Below are 14,515 nucleotides of genomic sequence, written 5' to 3'. Positions count from 1 at the left end.
ACAAGCCAGTTGGTCAGCCAGAATCACAATAAACTTTTCTTGTGGCGTGGCAGTATTCCCATGAAGGTTGATTCACTCAAATGAAAGTCTCCAAAGTTCAATATGACGATGATTTGAACCTAAATGCTATCTTCTGAGGGTTCGACTCATGATCGTGCTAAAGACCTCAGTCCCACCTTTCATGTTTATGCTTAAAAGTGATGGAGCCGTACCGGGGCTAAAAAGGACTGCCTGTGTTTGTTCATCTTTCTTTCTCTATCTTTTTCATACAGCCAGACCTTCCTTTTTTATTCCTTTCACCTCAAAAGAAAGAGAAAAAAGTTAGTCAGTCCCCTGTTTCTTTTGTTGTGGTCTTTCTTCTCCGCACTCTTTATACTTTTATCCTAATCCCAGCCATGCATGAGTGATCAGTTCTGTCCTGTTGTTTCACTGTTCTGCTAGTTTTCAGTCGGTAGGGTTCCGTCTTTGTTTCTTTTCAGAGAGAAAGGTAAGATGAGGGAAGAGTAATGAAACCTCCTCCGCAGACTAACTCCTTTGTCTTTCTGATCAGGTTTATTTTCCTCTTTCTTTTTGATATATAACTGACCGTAATTAGGAGAGATGTGTGCTGTGATGATGTGCTTTCTGCCAGCTTTCGGTCTTTGGAGAACGTTAGAAACGTTGCATCAAAGCGGAGCGATGAAGTCCAGCAGTCACACGGCCCGAACGAGTTTTGATGTATGAATTCAATATAAAGATCAGCAGATGTCAGGCCTGTCGAAAGGCCGTACTCGACAGTTGAAGAAAGCGCTCATGCAACATGAAGCAAACAGGCACGAGGACATCTAAAATTCTACCTGAAACACGAACAAGCTTTACCACAAGGGCCCGGGGGTTTGTTTGTAGATGTTTGGATGTTTGCCTTCTGTTTTTTTAGCATTTAAAAAGGGGTTTTGATCCCTGGACACTCAGGGATAGTATAGAAAAAAAACAGAATTATAGCCGTTCATCAAAAAAAGATTATATTTTGCTCTGAGGATTTTAGAACAATACGAGAATATCATAACTAGCAACATCTTTTGAGCCTTTTCTTTTGATTTTCTCTTTACATAACCGCTATGAGATGCATAATAATTCTATTCTACGCCTCTCTATAGAGTAAAGGCTGTGGTCAGTGTGTCCTCTGTTCAAAGGGACAGTCATTGTTGCAGACTGATCCCTTCTCTCTGTGGTTGTCGGGCCCAATTAAAACTATTCCGGGGGCGTGGGGCGAGCCGGGGGCAGGGGCCGACCAGCGCTCCACAGGAAATTATGATCGCAAATGTCTTCCTGTTGAGTCCTGCGCTTGGCACTATAAAGTGAGTCGAGCCGGCATTACCTGAAAGGGCTGGAATCCAAGCAGACATCCGCGTCGTCGCGGCCCATAGTCCAGCGGGGTCGCACACAAGTGGCCTTTGTGGCTGGCGAAAAACGGGATTAAGGAGGGAATTGATTTTCTGTAGAGAACAATGAGCGGGTGAGAGGAGTAGGGGCCGGGGCTCTGAATCACACAGCTTCACTGCTTCATGAAAGGCCGAAGCCGCACAACACTGAGATTAATGCAATCAGGTTCTTTACCCCCTTACTGCTTCCCCGCGCTGCCCCCACCCCTCGCCGCCACATTACACACTCTGTTCATAATAAGCAGAATAGGCCAAAAAGAAGGATAAAATGGACTGTTTGCTTTGGCCTTTTCCTCCGGCCCTCCAAATTCTCCAAGGCAATAACAGACAGTGCCGAACAGGTTGGTGCGTTTCGTTATAGCACCAGCACAGTGTAAATGTAGCATCTTTGGGATGTGATGAGGGCGCCTGTTTCTATTGGAAGACGATGACGTTGTGTGGTGATGGGATCAAGGGTTACACAAGAAAGAGCCGGGTTGCTTGGGTGCAGCTGCGGGTACTATTGTGGTAAAAATTATTTGCATTCATTTAGTCCAAGACTGACAATTTTGAATGCGGTGTATTGTAGTGTAATGCCTACAATTATGTTCATTATGATATTAGTGACCTGCGATAGCTTGTTCTGTGAAGTTGTTGGCTTTCAATACATCATGGAAACGGAGATATTTTTGTTTTGACGGTTTTGGCTTTAATTCAAATTTCTCTCTAAAAATGTATATTGCTGTGTTGATTATTATTTTGGCAGTGTAAGAGCATCACTCACACTGAACTTGCATTAACACCAGTAATTAACAAATATATAGCATGAAAACAGTCCAAAGTGTAATCGGACAGCAGTGAAGGACTTCACAGAACTGCTTAAAGGGTAACTCCGGCCAAAAATGAAAATTCTGCAATTAATTACTCACCCTCAAGTAGTTTAACATCTGTATGACCTCCATTTTCCCCCAAAACGCAAATTAAGGTAGTTTTGGAAGCTTTGTGCCTCCTCAGATTGCAACGCAACCAAACACACGAGCCACGTGACAGTGCATCCGGTGTCAGCATCGCTCGACGCATGCGCGTTCTGATGTAGAGCCTGTGTGGTCAGAACGCACATGCGTCGAGCGATGCTGACGCCGCATGCACTGTCATGTGGCTCTCGGGAACGCGCGCTGGAAACTAACACTCAAATCAGGAAGTTTTTGAATATAGTTGTTAGTTTTGTTTGTTTGCGCACAAAAAGTATCCTCGTCACATTATATTAATATATACTGAACCACCGGAGTTGTGTGGACAATTTACGATGTTAGGCATTTTCAGCGCTTGAAGATGGCAAAATTTTCAGCTTTGGCCGGAGTTACCCTTTAAAGGGATAGTTCACCCAAAAATAAATCAGTTAGTCATCATTTGTTCACTCGTGTTGTTTAAAATCTGGATATTACTTTTTCTTCTGTGGAACACAAAAGAAGATGATTGAGAAATGTCTCAGTGGTTAAACTTTTGTCTATACATTGAAAGCCAGTGTTTTTCCTACCATTACCTTAGGGGGACGCCCCGCCCCTCCAACGGCACCTCCCGCCCCCCTTGAAGATCAAGTTAATTAAAAATTTTATGTAGCGTTAGATCACAAGAGAAGTCATTTAAGGTTACCTTTCCTGTATAACATGTCTATTCCTTGTTCTCGTACTAAACAAACTAAATAGCATTATGTTATTTATCTTATTTACATGGCGGCATGTCATTTCTGTTTCTACGTGGTCGCGCCTTTACAATTCTCCTCTGCTCTCTGTATCGAGTTCCGACCCGAAGCGTGCGCGCACACACAGAGACACGTGCGCGCACATACACAGGTAAGCACACTTTCACCAGCGGACAGAGAGCGCGTGCGGGAAAATATTTCGCGTCAACCACCTGAAAAGCAGATTTAAAAATTGCGTTTTTAAACGCTCCCAGGGTGGTGAAAATACGCATGCCCTGCCCCTGACAAGCAACAGTCCAGTTACCACCGGATGACAGGTTTTCACCCAGTTTATCCTTCGTTCATCAAATCAAATCAGACTATTTCTGTGGTTTAAATTGAGCAGCGCGTGTACATAACTGAGATGTACACATCACGCGCACTCAGGGACATTTATGTTGATTATAATTTGCCGCTATATCTTATAATATCTTTATTTAGCGCCAAACGCGCTTCATTTGAACCCTTTCCGCTCCATGAGCGCTTCTCCCGCCAAAGACACGTCGCTTATAAAGACCTGCAGACACCAAGAGACAACCACTTTTTCTGTAACGCTTAAGTAAACGAAAACGCAGCAGTAATAAAGTATTTTTAGCTGTCAGTCAGTTTACTGTTTGCTATATACTGTAGGTTTGTGACAGATTATAAAACATAACGTCTTGTATCTACATATAGCATTTATGATATTAATAGCATAAATAATCATCATGTTAAGAGCATTTCATTGTGAATCATGTTTTAATTGGAAAGAACACACAGCACCGGAGCCTACAACACATTTTCTCAGTTACCAGACCTTCTATGTTTCATACAGACTGTGGCAGAATATAAAGTGTATGGCCTGATAAAACATTAGATTGATTGATTAAACATTATTTATTAAAGAAAGTATTGTCCGGACCTCCACCGCAAAAAAAATATAGAGACTGCAGCCTCCCCTCCAATCCCGTAAACCTAGGGGAAACACTGAAAGCCACTGGGGGCCAGTGTTGTTTGCTTACCGACATTCTTCAAAATATCTTCTTTTATGTTCTGCAGAAGAAAGAATGTCAAAAAGGTTTGAATCGACGGTGAGGAAGAGTGTATGATGAACGAATTTTCATTTTGGCTGAACAATTCCACTAAGGATGCATGATATCAACATGCAGCAGCACGTCAAATGTTTGCTTGGATATAAATAACGGGAATGACTGGGAATAATTGGTGATCCATCTCACCAGACTACTAGTGATGAGATGGCTAACCTGCGCCAGATATGTAGTAAAATTTATGAATGAGTTTAAACTGAGAAATAGGTTTTTTTTAGAATGCTAGAGGCAGGAAGGTGTTATTATTAAAAGATCACAAAGGCAGAGAATATTCAGTTTCTGACAGCGTTAAATATGGATGATTCGAGAAAGGAAGTTCCCTCTTTATCCATGGGTAAGGTTGATGAGCACCAAGCCCCTCTGCCTGTCCAAAATGAGGGTTGTGATTTACCTTTGTTGCTCACTGGGAAGTCTTGGTGCATTTGCCGGTCCTGTTCCATCATTATTGTGAGCAGGCTGCCGAAGGTCGTGGCTAGAACTTCATTAGAGGCATTACGAGAGAATAAGGCTGTTCTTCAGCCTCCCGTAGTCCAAAACGCTCAGGTCTGTTTAATCACATAATTCTCTTCTAGTGCACCGCAGAGGCTGAGGCACAGCGAGAGCCTTTTAGATGCATGACAACTCCAAGATATTAATTATATTCATCTTCTGGAATATGTTCAGAATGAGAGGGAATTTGATATCTGCTGTCCTGTGTTATTTTCTCTCTTGTCTTTTTCCAGCTGGCGCTTTGAAGTGTTCCTGTTTTTGTTCTGGGGCGGCTGCGCATCCCACCGCTCCCCGGGCTTTGATATCTCCGGTGGGGTGAGGGGTTACCAGGCAGAGGTCTGGAGCTGGGATATCCTAACTTCTCTCTGAGAGGGCTGACCTCTGCACCCGAGGGGAGGTGCAAGCGATTCCAAATGCAGCGCTCCTTTTGATGTGCCCTCTTTCAGAGCACTTAATTAGCCAGTGGATGAACATTTAGCTCGAGCTAGAATGCTTCCTGAGAGCGTAGGTCCTTTAAGTCAGTGACTGCCTTTTTGTTGTACGTCTGAGTGCGCTAAGGGCTATTGAAACAATGACGCCTTGAAACACTAACTTGTTTGGATTTGGAATTGACTAAAGCCTCCTGTTTACAGAACAGCACGAGGTGAAAGGAATGAAAACATTGTTCTTTGGGAAGATGAATGATTCATGCTCTCTTGGCATTGGATTTGCTTTCAGGGCTTGTCACGGGCCTGAAAGTAGCAGGTTGATTTTAGTGTCAGACTGTTTATTAAAATACATTTTCATCTCAGAATCACACTATTTTTCTGAGCTCATTAAAATGTGACTGCCTTAGATTATGATATGGTGACATTGAAGATGGGGCTAGTTTTTTGTTTTGTTTATATTTTGTCTATTCACCATCGTTTCAGAAATTAATCATTCATTGTAAGTCAGTTCCAAAATGTAATTTAAATGAAGTAATTTGCCACTTTGAGGAGCAATTTGTGAAAATAAATTAAACGCATTTATTCACAGACTAGTGCCAGAATTAAAAAATATGTACGATATATGAGAAAATATACTGTAGGTGGCTGGATTACAGTTAAAATATTCTGAATTTATCAAGAAAATGAAATGGAGAATCAAGTAAAAGTATACATTAAAAACATTGAAAATGTGGATAATTTAGATCATCCATAATAATAAGCAAATCCTTAAAATAATGAAGTTTATATTTATAATAATAATAATATTTTGTGTGGGTGTGTGAAAGTGAAAAAGATTTAGAAAAAAATCCTCACTGTGTGGTAATTAAGACATAAAAGGAGCCTGAAATAGTATTTCAGAAAAATACTATAATTATGAAGATCCTATGCAGGTTTAATATTTAAACAAGGTTTAGCAATTCAGCAGCAGAACAACGCCCATGACGAGAACATTTCCCTTTTTATCCACCTCAATTCATATAAACACTCTCACCAACCTGATATCTTCATATCTGCTTTGGAGACGGTTAACGTCAATATACAACTATATGAATGCCATGAAGCCTGCAGTGAAAGGTAGAGATTTTTTAAGCGTCCAATTTCCAGTTCCTCCTGCTCTCATTGCCCCTAAAGTGGGTCGCTGCTGCCCAGGAGAAGCAGCCTCAGCTGGAGCATGCTGGATTCATCAGGCCTGGAAAATCAATTCTTTATTGCAGCACTTTATGGCTAATAATTTCCCTGTGTCTCAGTAGGAAAGAGCAAATAAAGCCTGTTTGTTTCATTTTGGAGGTCCAATAAAACTCCCCCATGCTGCTGACGGGCTCTGACTCTTCTGCACACTAATACAGACCTGACCGGCTACAGCACTTAACTCTGATGCCAAGCACACCGGCAACCTGTGAACGTGGACGCTGTCGTATCACACACAGTTGCGTGAGTAATTGGAAAATATTAAAAGTGTTAGAGCTGGAAATGTTTGGCACACTTCACACTGGTTATACTATTTTATGGTTTGTGAATTTTGATTAACATCTCGACTCTATCTGACATTGTTAATTCTCCTTGAGGTTTGAGGACACAAAAAAACATTGTATGTCTGTAAAGCTACCAAAAACGATCTAAACAGAATACTCGAGTACGCATACAAAACAGTCGAAAGTCACTGGACTTCAGATTCTTCCATAACAAACTAAAAGATGTGCTCCCATAGCTGGATCCTTTTGTCTTACAAGCATAAAAGGATTTTAAGAGATTTACTCGGTGCCTCTGATTTAAACATCAAGGACTAACCTATTTCTTTATGAATAAGGAGCTGCAGTACTGCAGAGAAGCTCAAAGCAGAACATGATGATTCAGACTTTCACTCATTCTGGCATATGAGAGCTGGAGTCTTAATGAGTTTGTTCCCAAGCGTTTCAGTCATGCTTTGTGACATCTGATCAAACACAGTTGGCACACGCACAGCAGCAGTTACTGTACAGAGACAGTAAGAACATGTTGTTTAGCGAGGGGGGTAGCGAATGAAATGGACTGTGGAGCTGAGTCCTAAAGATCAACCGTGGCTGGATGCTGTGAGAATGATGGACAGATCTGATGCCATTTTGTGGCCTAATGAGGTAGCACATCAACTTCCTATTTTGCAAAAAAATGCCTTTCCTTTTTTACACTCTTCAAAAACAATTTTTTAAGACAGCCAAGATGTATTTTTCTAAATCCAGTTCTGTCTCTGGTAAACAATGAGGTTAAATATAAAAACAGTTTGTGCATGAAAATGTTCCTTTATTTAGTATTAATAGTAAGTTAAATATGAAAAATAATATGTGCATTAATCTATTTCACTATTTAGTGCTAAAGGCCCAGTGTATGATCTGCAGCGCCATCTAGTGGTAAGGTTTCGAATTGCAACCAACGGCTCAATCCACCCCTCTCCCCACCCTTTCAGAGCAATATGGAAGCTGCCCACATAACTAAGATGGTGTCATGTTTTTCATTCTTTGCTAAAGGAGATAACTTATTTAAGAAACGTTTGTCTCCTTAGGGTTACTGTAGAAACAACATGGCGAATTCCATGGAAGGGGACCCGCGGTATATGTAGATAGAAATAACTCATTCTAAGGTAATAAAAACATAACACTTCATTATGTAAGGTCTTTGTACACCTCTGAAGACATCGTTATGTATATTATATTGCATTTTTGTCAATATCCTCCAAAAACCTACACTGGACCTTTAAGCACCTGTAACAGACCACGTACCTATCAGAATCGATCGATCAGCTCATTGGGTTTTTTCACCCATAGTCAAGGCCCGCTGTCTGTCCGTATCACATTTTCTCGGTCCTAACCAAATCCACTAGCATATTATGGACATGTTTGTAGTGCTTCTGCTAGACCTGTGTGCAACCAGAGACTGATTCAAATGCTTCACAGTTCTTACCACCCACGAAACACTTTAGTCATTCCAGCACTTTGGCTTTTGGCAGATTTTGCACACAAATCATAGGTCTGGACTTGTCTTAGGTCAGAAATATTCTGCAGAAATATCCTATTCCTTTTATTTTTACTGTCTAAACGTGTTAAATCCTTCATGCAGGGGGAGTCTGGGGATATGATCCTATATTGTAAGTTTCAAGGTGAATGTCTGAGCATATGCCAGAGATAAATATCAGATCATTATGCAATAAATCACTCTAAAAAATTAAGGTGCTTAAGAGGTTCTGCCATAGTTGAACCATTTGTGGTTTCACAAAGAACCTTCCAGTCAAAGGTTCTATAAAGAACCATCTCTTTCTTGCAAATTTATAATCGAAAGAACCTTTTTCAAAACAAAGAACCTTTTGTGAAATGAAAAGGTCCTTTGAATGTTAAAAGTTCTTAATAGAAACCATTTAGACAAAAAAAGTTTCTTCTTTGGCATCGTGAAGCACCTTTATTTTTGAGAGTGTAAGTATGACTAAAGTAATAGTGTCCGTCTGTTTGATAAAATGCTATTTAATGCATACTAAACATGCAGGTAAATACTGATAAAGAGAAAGACTAATGATAATTTAGACTCTCTGTCAGCTTTAGCTTTATTTAGGAGCTCATGTCTGCAGTGAAACACCAGTTCTACACTTCCTATTACTATGAGTTCCCCGAGTGGTGATAAACACTCAACATATGGGAAATTACTGTTGGGCAATAAAAGATTGTTGGCTTTTGCTGACATGCAATAAATTTAGCTGTTTGCATAGGAGAGCTACAATAGGGGCTCCTATGTGCTACTTTTTCAAGAACACTGTCTTCCCCTCTGTCTTATTTTGAACAGTAACCCTGTCATATCTCTCGTAGTTGGTGGTAACGCAGTGGGGTATATACACACAAATTATGCACATAAAACTCCCAAAGCCTGGAAAATATTTTAATCGTTTCCGTCCCCCCACCGTATCAGCAGCGCACTGGTGAACTCCGGGCATATTACTGGCGCAATTAAACGTGAAACACTGGGAGGAACACGAGGGAAAAGATGCCCAAAATGGCCGTAAACAAGGGAAATGACACTTGACAAGTTGTAATTTATCGGCGTCGTTTGAAAGGAAAAAGACTCGCTGTTTTACGCAGAGAAAGGGGATTCGTGAGGAAGCAGGCGCTAAAGAAAACCATTCATAGAACGTAAATGCATCAAAAGCAACTGGGAACAGAGAGGGGGGGAAAAGAGAAAGAAAAAGGGAAGAGAGATATAAAGAGTCAGAGGGAGAGAGAGAACAGTGAGACTTCAAAGTCCATATGCAATAAGCAGCGCACACATAGAGCAGTGCATATGATGATAGGAGAGAGAGCAAGAGGAGCCCCCTGGAAGCTTTCAGGGCCTCTGCTCATATCATCTCATCTCACAGAATGCCAGATTTCAATCAGCAGGCTGTTCAAGAGCGGCCATTGCACAGAATGAAAGAGAGTGTGTAGATACACACATAAAAAATACTCACACCACCCAGCATTCTGTGCCATGTCCAAAATAAAATGATCACTATGCTGTGCTTTTAAACAGCTGCGTTGCAAGTACAAATGGAGATTGTGATCATCAGTAAATGCTAACAAGCAGTTACATGTGTTTTTGTAACATAAAATGTTTCATCTACCATCTCTGACACTAGCAAATTGTAATTGCACATCATGTTTCATGATAACAGGTACAGTACAACTTGAGTGAATATAGATAATAGGTCAAATTCATGTTTTTCTTGACTGGGCATGAGAGGGGCTGTTTCAATAATGTGGTGGTTTCATTTCTGCTAATATGTCCATTATACCTCTGCATCTTTGTGCTATTAAACGTGGCAGATTAATGGTCATCCAGCCAGTAAAATAACTCTGAATGTAAATTGTTCCAGTAAAATGCACTGTCACCAATTTCAGCTAAAAGAAAAATAGATAAATAAATAAGAATAATAACAAGTGCATCGCTTCAATTTGTGTCTGGCAGATGGGTAATGGAATGATTATGGGTTTTGTGTGATAAACTGGACACGTGTGCGTGTGTGCGAGAGTGTGTCTTCTGCCCATTATCAGGCAGTGATATTGTTACTATATTTACCAGAGAAATGAAAAGCCGCATCATTTTTTCTCGCATAAAGGCTAGGTATCAAATGGATAGTACAAAGCTAATATGAAAGAACATGAAATTGGAGTCCCTTACAAATGGCTTTAACTTCTAATCAGTAAGCCGCTGGTATATCAGAGGGTGTAAATGCTTTATCTGCCTTCATGGCATTTGACAGAAAACAACTGTGAAAAGATGTCTGATTGTGTTTTGTGCTCGAAATGATTATACTTTGAGATGTTTTTTATTGACACGTGGAAATCATCCGGGGATTCGAGCATAAAGTTTCAATTTATCCTTGGGGGGAAACAAAACGGCATAAAAAATGTGTTTTCCAAGCTAGTCAGAAGTCTGCGCGTTCGGTGTGTAAGTAAAGAGAGCGAGTGCAATTGAAAGGCACTGCATTAGAGGTGGGGAATAAATATTCCAATTCCAGCCCAGTGTCTTTATTTTGACTCAAATGTGAGATATGCCGTTGCCATGGTGACATGGTGCAGGCTGCAGCCCTCTCCCCAGCTGTTGGGAGGTTTCGTGTGTGCGTGTGTGCGTGTGTGTGTGTTTGTGCAAGCCCAAGCGCGCACATTGAAGCCCCGCTCTCGTGCTGTGTTCCCCTTTCAGTCGCCAGAATAGAGTCTCAACTAATCCGTGAAAGTTGTGGTGCTCTGAACTGTCAGCCAAGCCTTTTCCCACTGAATTGAGGGCCGGGGGTCTGCGCTGGGCTTTACACTTGATTGGTCTTCGCCGTGGCAAGACTCCCCTCCCTGCTGGGTATGGGCCCGTCCCCCTCGCTGCGCTGCTCGGGTCTAGGCTAATCGGCTTCTCCCCGCCGTAATTACCCACACCCAGCCTGGGCATGCTGAAGCCACAAGGCGTCTCTCAATCTTTCTCCATCCTGGTCCTTCACTGGCACTGAGGACCACGGCCTGGTGTCATTGCTAGTTGAAATCCTGCTTAAGTCTGGCCTTGCCTGTAGCATTGGCTGCTGGGCAGAAGTTCTGTTCGAAGCGGCGAGAAGGTGGCTCGCACAACCCATATTCTCCTCCACGCGCACAAACAGAGTGTGATGGATTTATTTGGGCTTGAAATGCAGTAGCATGGCTTGTGAGGTAATGACTTGTCTTACAGCTCCACAGTAGCACAAAACAGATCGGGTCAGCGCGCCCTGTAGGAACTGATTCAATTTACCGAACGTACAGAGAAAGAGCTGTCGGTTTTCATAGCACCGATCAATTCGGCTGATAATCACAGAGAGGCTGGAGCATCCACGCACGTACAGAGTTTCAGACTCACTTTTTGCACAGCAGTAGTAAAAACAGCAAAGGCGTGACTGAGAATATTCTTTGTGCCCCAGATTTACAGCAAGATCAAACAGCTCCTCGGAGAAAGTCTTCATTTCCATTCAGCTGAAAAATAAGTGAGCCATATCAATATCGAGGTGGCCTCTTAAAATGTACCGTCACATTCTCTGAGTTCTGTAACGGCAAAGAAGCAGACAGATTATAGAGAATCCGGAGGCAACAGAAGACATGGAGTGTTTATTGGATCCCTGTTTGCTGCTAACATCTTATTATAGATATTTTTTGTCCTTTCAAATCACTTGGCAGAGTCACAGTCGAAAAATCCTAAAACCCCTCGCTCTGTCAGAGCAGATCAAAAGATAACTCGCATTTCAGAATAGGGAGGTTGAAAAATAGAAAGAAGGACAGAGAAAAAAGAAAGCCAGAAGGGGGCATACTGCTCTCTCTTTACATTGGCGAATAAGGCATTTAAACCATGCCACAAGTCTCTCCTTCCCTCTGTATACTTTGTACTTTCCACATTTTTTATAAAAACATATATTTGTTAATGGGGAAATTTTTATTATGAACAGCTCCATGCATAGACAAATCCACAAATAAATCTGAAGTTTAATGCAAGTTTGGAGCATTCAATAAGGGATGTGAAGAAAGGTCTGGAATCTGGCTTCCAGGAAGCATCGAGACCCCCTTGAAGCTGGAATGAAAAGTGTAAGTTTAGCCTCTCAGCTGTGTGTCTCAATCCATAATCCTGCCCAAAAACCCCAGCCGAGAGCAGCCCGACACTCCCATGGCGTTCCTGACCAGTGAAGGCCTAGCCTTTGCAGATTTATGGAGTTCTGCTCGGTGTTTTACTCTTCTATTTGTGCTAAGACTTTGAGCCAGGCTGCCAGAAGTTGCAAGAGATTAAGAGGAAACCGATTTGGTTCATGTAAGTCACTGCAAGTTGGAAGCCGCGCTTAATTGTTCATTTTCAATTATATCGGAAGTGTAAAATCCCGGCTAAGGTGAGTGTTTATGTCATTGTGCGATGTTTTATTTGATAACGTGTAAAAGTGTGGTCTTGGTTAGCGAGAACATGGAGCTGTAGATCTAGTCATTGCAGGCTGCTGTGGTTGTTAGATCAGGTTTAGGGTGTATAGTGGGTGTATCTCTCTCTCTCTCTGTGTGTGTGTGTGTGTGCAAAACACATACCTTACCCCGGTGAGGCTGAAGATGAACTTAAAATCCACATGTCTAAATGCGAACAATGTTTAACATTTAAACAAGTACCTCTGTGTAATACTAAAGCCTATTATCAACAATATCAAAGTTGAGCCTTAGAAATGTCTCTAGAGGAGCGTTACATTACTCGCCCTTTTCCAAAGTGATCATCTGCTGCAGATGATGGATTTTCATCTTGCTGTGCTGGCACAAAAGAGGTGATCATATGGATCTCTTGTGAAAATAAAATTGCGAAACTTAAGCACCGGCCTGTCAAAAAATGCATTAAAAATGTATTGACTCCCGTTCAAATATTCTTGAGATGTGGAGATGTTGAAAAGGCTATGTGATTTGGAAGATCTATTATTAATTACGGACATTATACATTTTCAAAGGGTTTTAAAGTCTTTAATTGCAAAAAAGTATCAAATTAAATCGTTCTTTTAGAGTATTCAAAACAGAGTGAGCGTTCACACAGAATTCCTTAGCTGTTTGCTATCCAACCATAAAAGGTAAAAAATGAACATACCTGATTGAACGCCTAATTGAGCAATAAAAAGATTATTAAACAGCCATAGAATAGAAAAAATATGCCACACTTTTGTTTACTATCTCCACTCCATTATTCTTTGCCTATTCTATTCTCTGACTTTGTCAATTTAGGATAAAGTCACCTCTGGACAACAAGCTCAGTATGAGAGTGAGCACATGTGTGTATGTGAACATGGTGGGTGGGGGAGCAGGTGTGAGATTGGCTCTTCAATGAGCCTCATCTTGTCCCATGTTGGGCGCTTTGGTGTGTTTTTGTGTGTGTGCGTGCACGTGTGTGTGAAATCGAAAAATGGAAGGCAGGCATGTGGCGTAGCCGTTACCCAATAGTGTCTGGAACATTCTGACCAGAAGAAGAGAATATAGTCGAATCATGTGTGCACCACCTCAAAATGTATATTTTTTTGTCAGCACTGGACATAAAGTGACATGGGCATTCGTATGGAAGCGTGAATGGGGGTTTATATTGCATTGTATGAGAATGGAGAGCATTCAGAGAGAACCAGACAAAATGGCTGACTCTTTGTGCGGCTGTGAGCGAGAGCTATAACTGATATGATATGCTATTGAAGCGCATGTCGCATTCCCATCAAGTAAATAACAACACACAGATATGTTTTTGTATAACGAGACCTGAAATTCTTTTTGCAAATGCATACATACATCTGCGCCATGTTTTGGTACCTTGTTTTGTTGATGGGAAATATGGTGATGTAACCCCTCCCCACTTTTAGAAGCAAAACCGTGCATCTCTCATTAAATAATATCTTTATGTAACTCCATGTTATGTTTGCGCAACGGTTTTCTTTTTGATGTTTGCCGCTTTCAAGAGATCCATATGAATTTTGGCTATCGGCAAAGATGGTGAATCTCCAAAAAGAGATGGGTTGATTAAACCTATAAACAACACTGTTGCATCACTTCTTAAAGTCGATGTGTTTAGGGCAAGTCTGTTTTATAGACGGGGATATTGTGCCGTAATCCAAGTTTTACACTTAACATAAACACTTTTCATTAAGACCTACATATTTGTTTGTAAAATATGATAGATTTATATAAAGTCTCTTTTGAGTCTTTGTTCTTGAAAGCTTTTATAGAACGAGGAGTAAAAAGCCTCTTTATCCCGTTCTCCACCCTCTCTCTTCTTCTCTCTGTATTTAAGGTTAACTTTGGGAAATCACGTGAGAGTTTCTCTTTGTAGTTT

This window comes from Triplophysa rosa, linkage group LG13 (genome assembly GCF_024868665.1).
Source record: "Triplophysa rosa linkage group LG13, Trosa_1v2, whole genome shotgun sequence".
NCBI classification, from domain to species: domain Eukaryota; kingdom Metazoa; phylum Chordata; class Actinopteri; order Cypriniformes; family Nemacheilidae; genus Triplophysa; species Triplophysa rosa.
The sequence above is the reverse complement of the archived record's forward strand: the minus strand, read 5'-3'. Positions refer to the sequence as shown.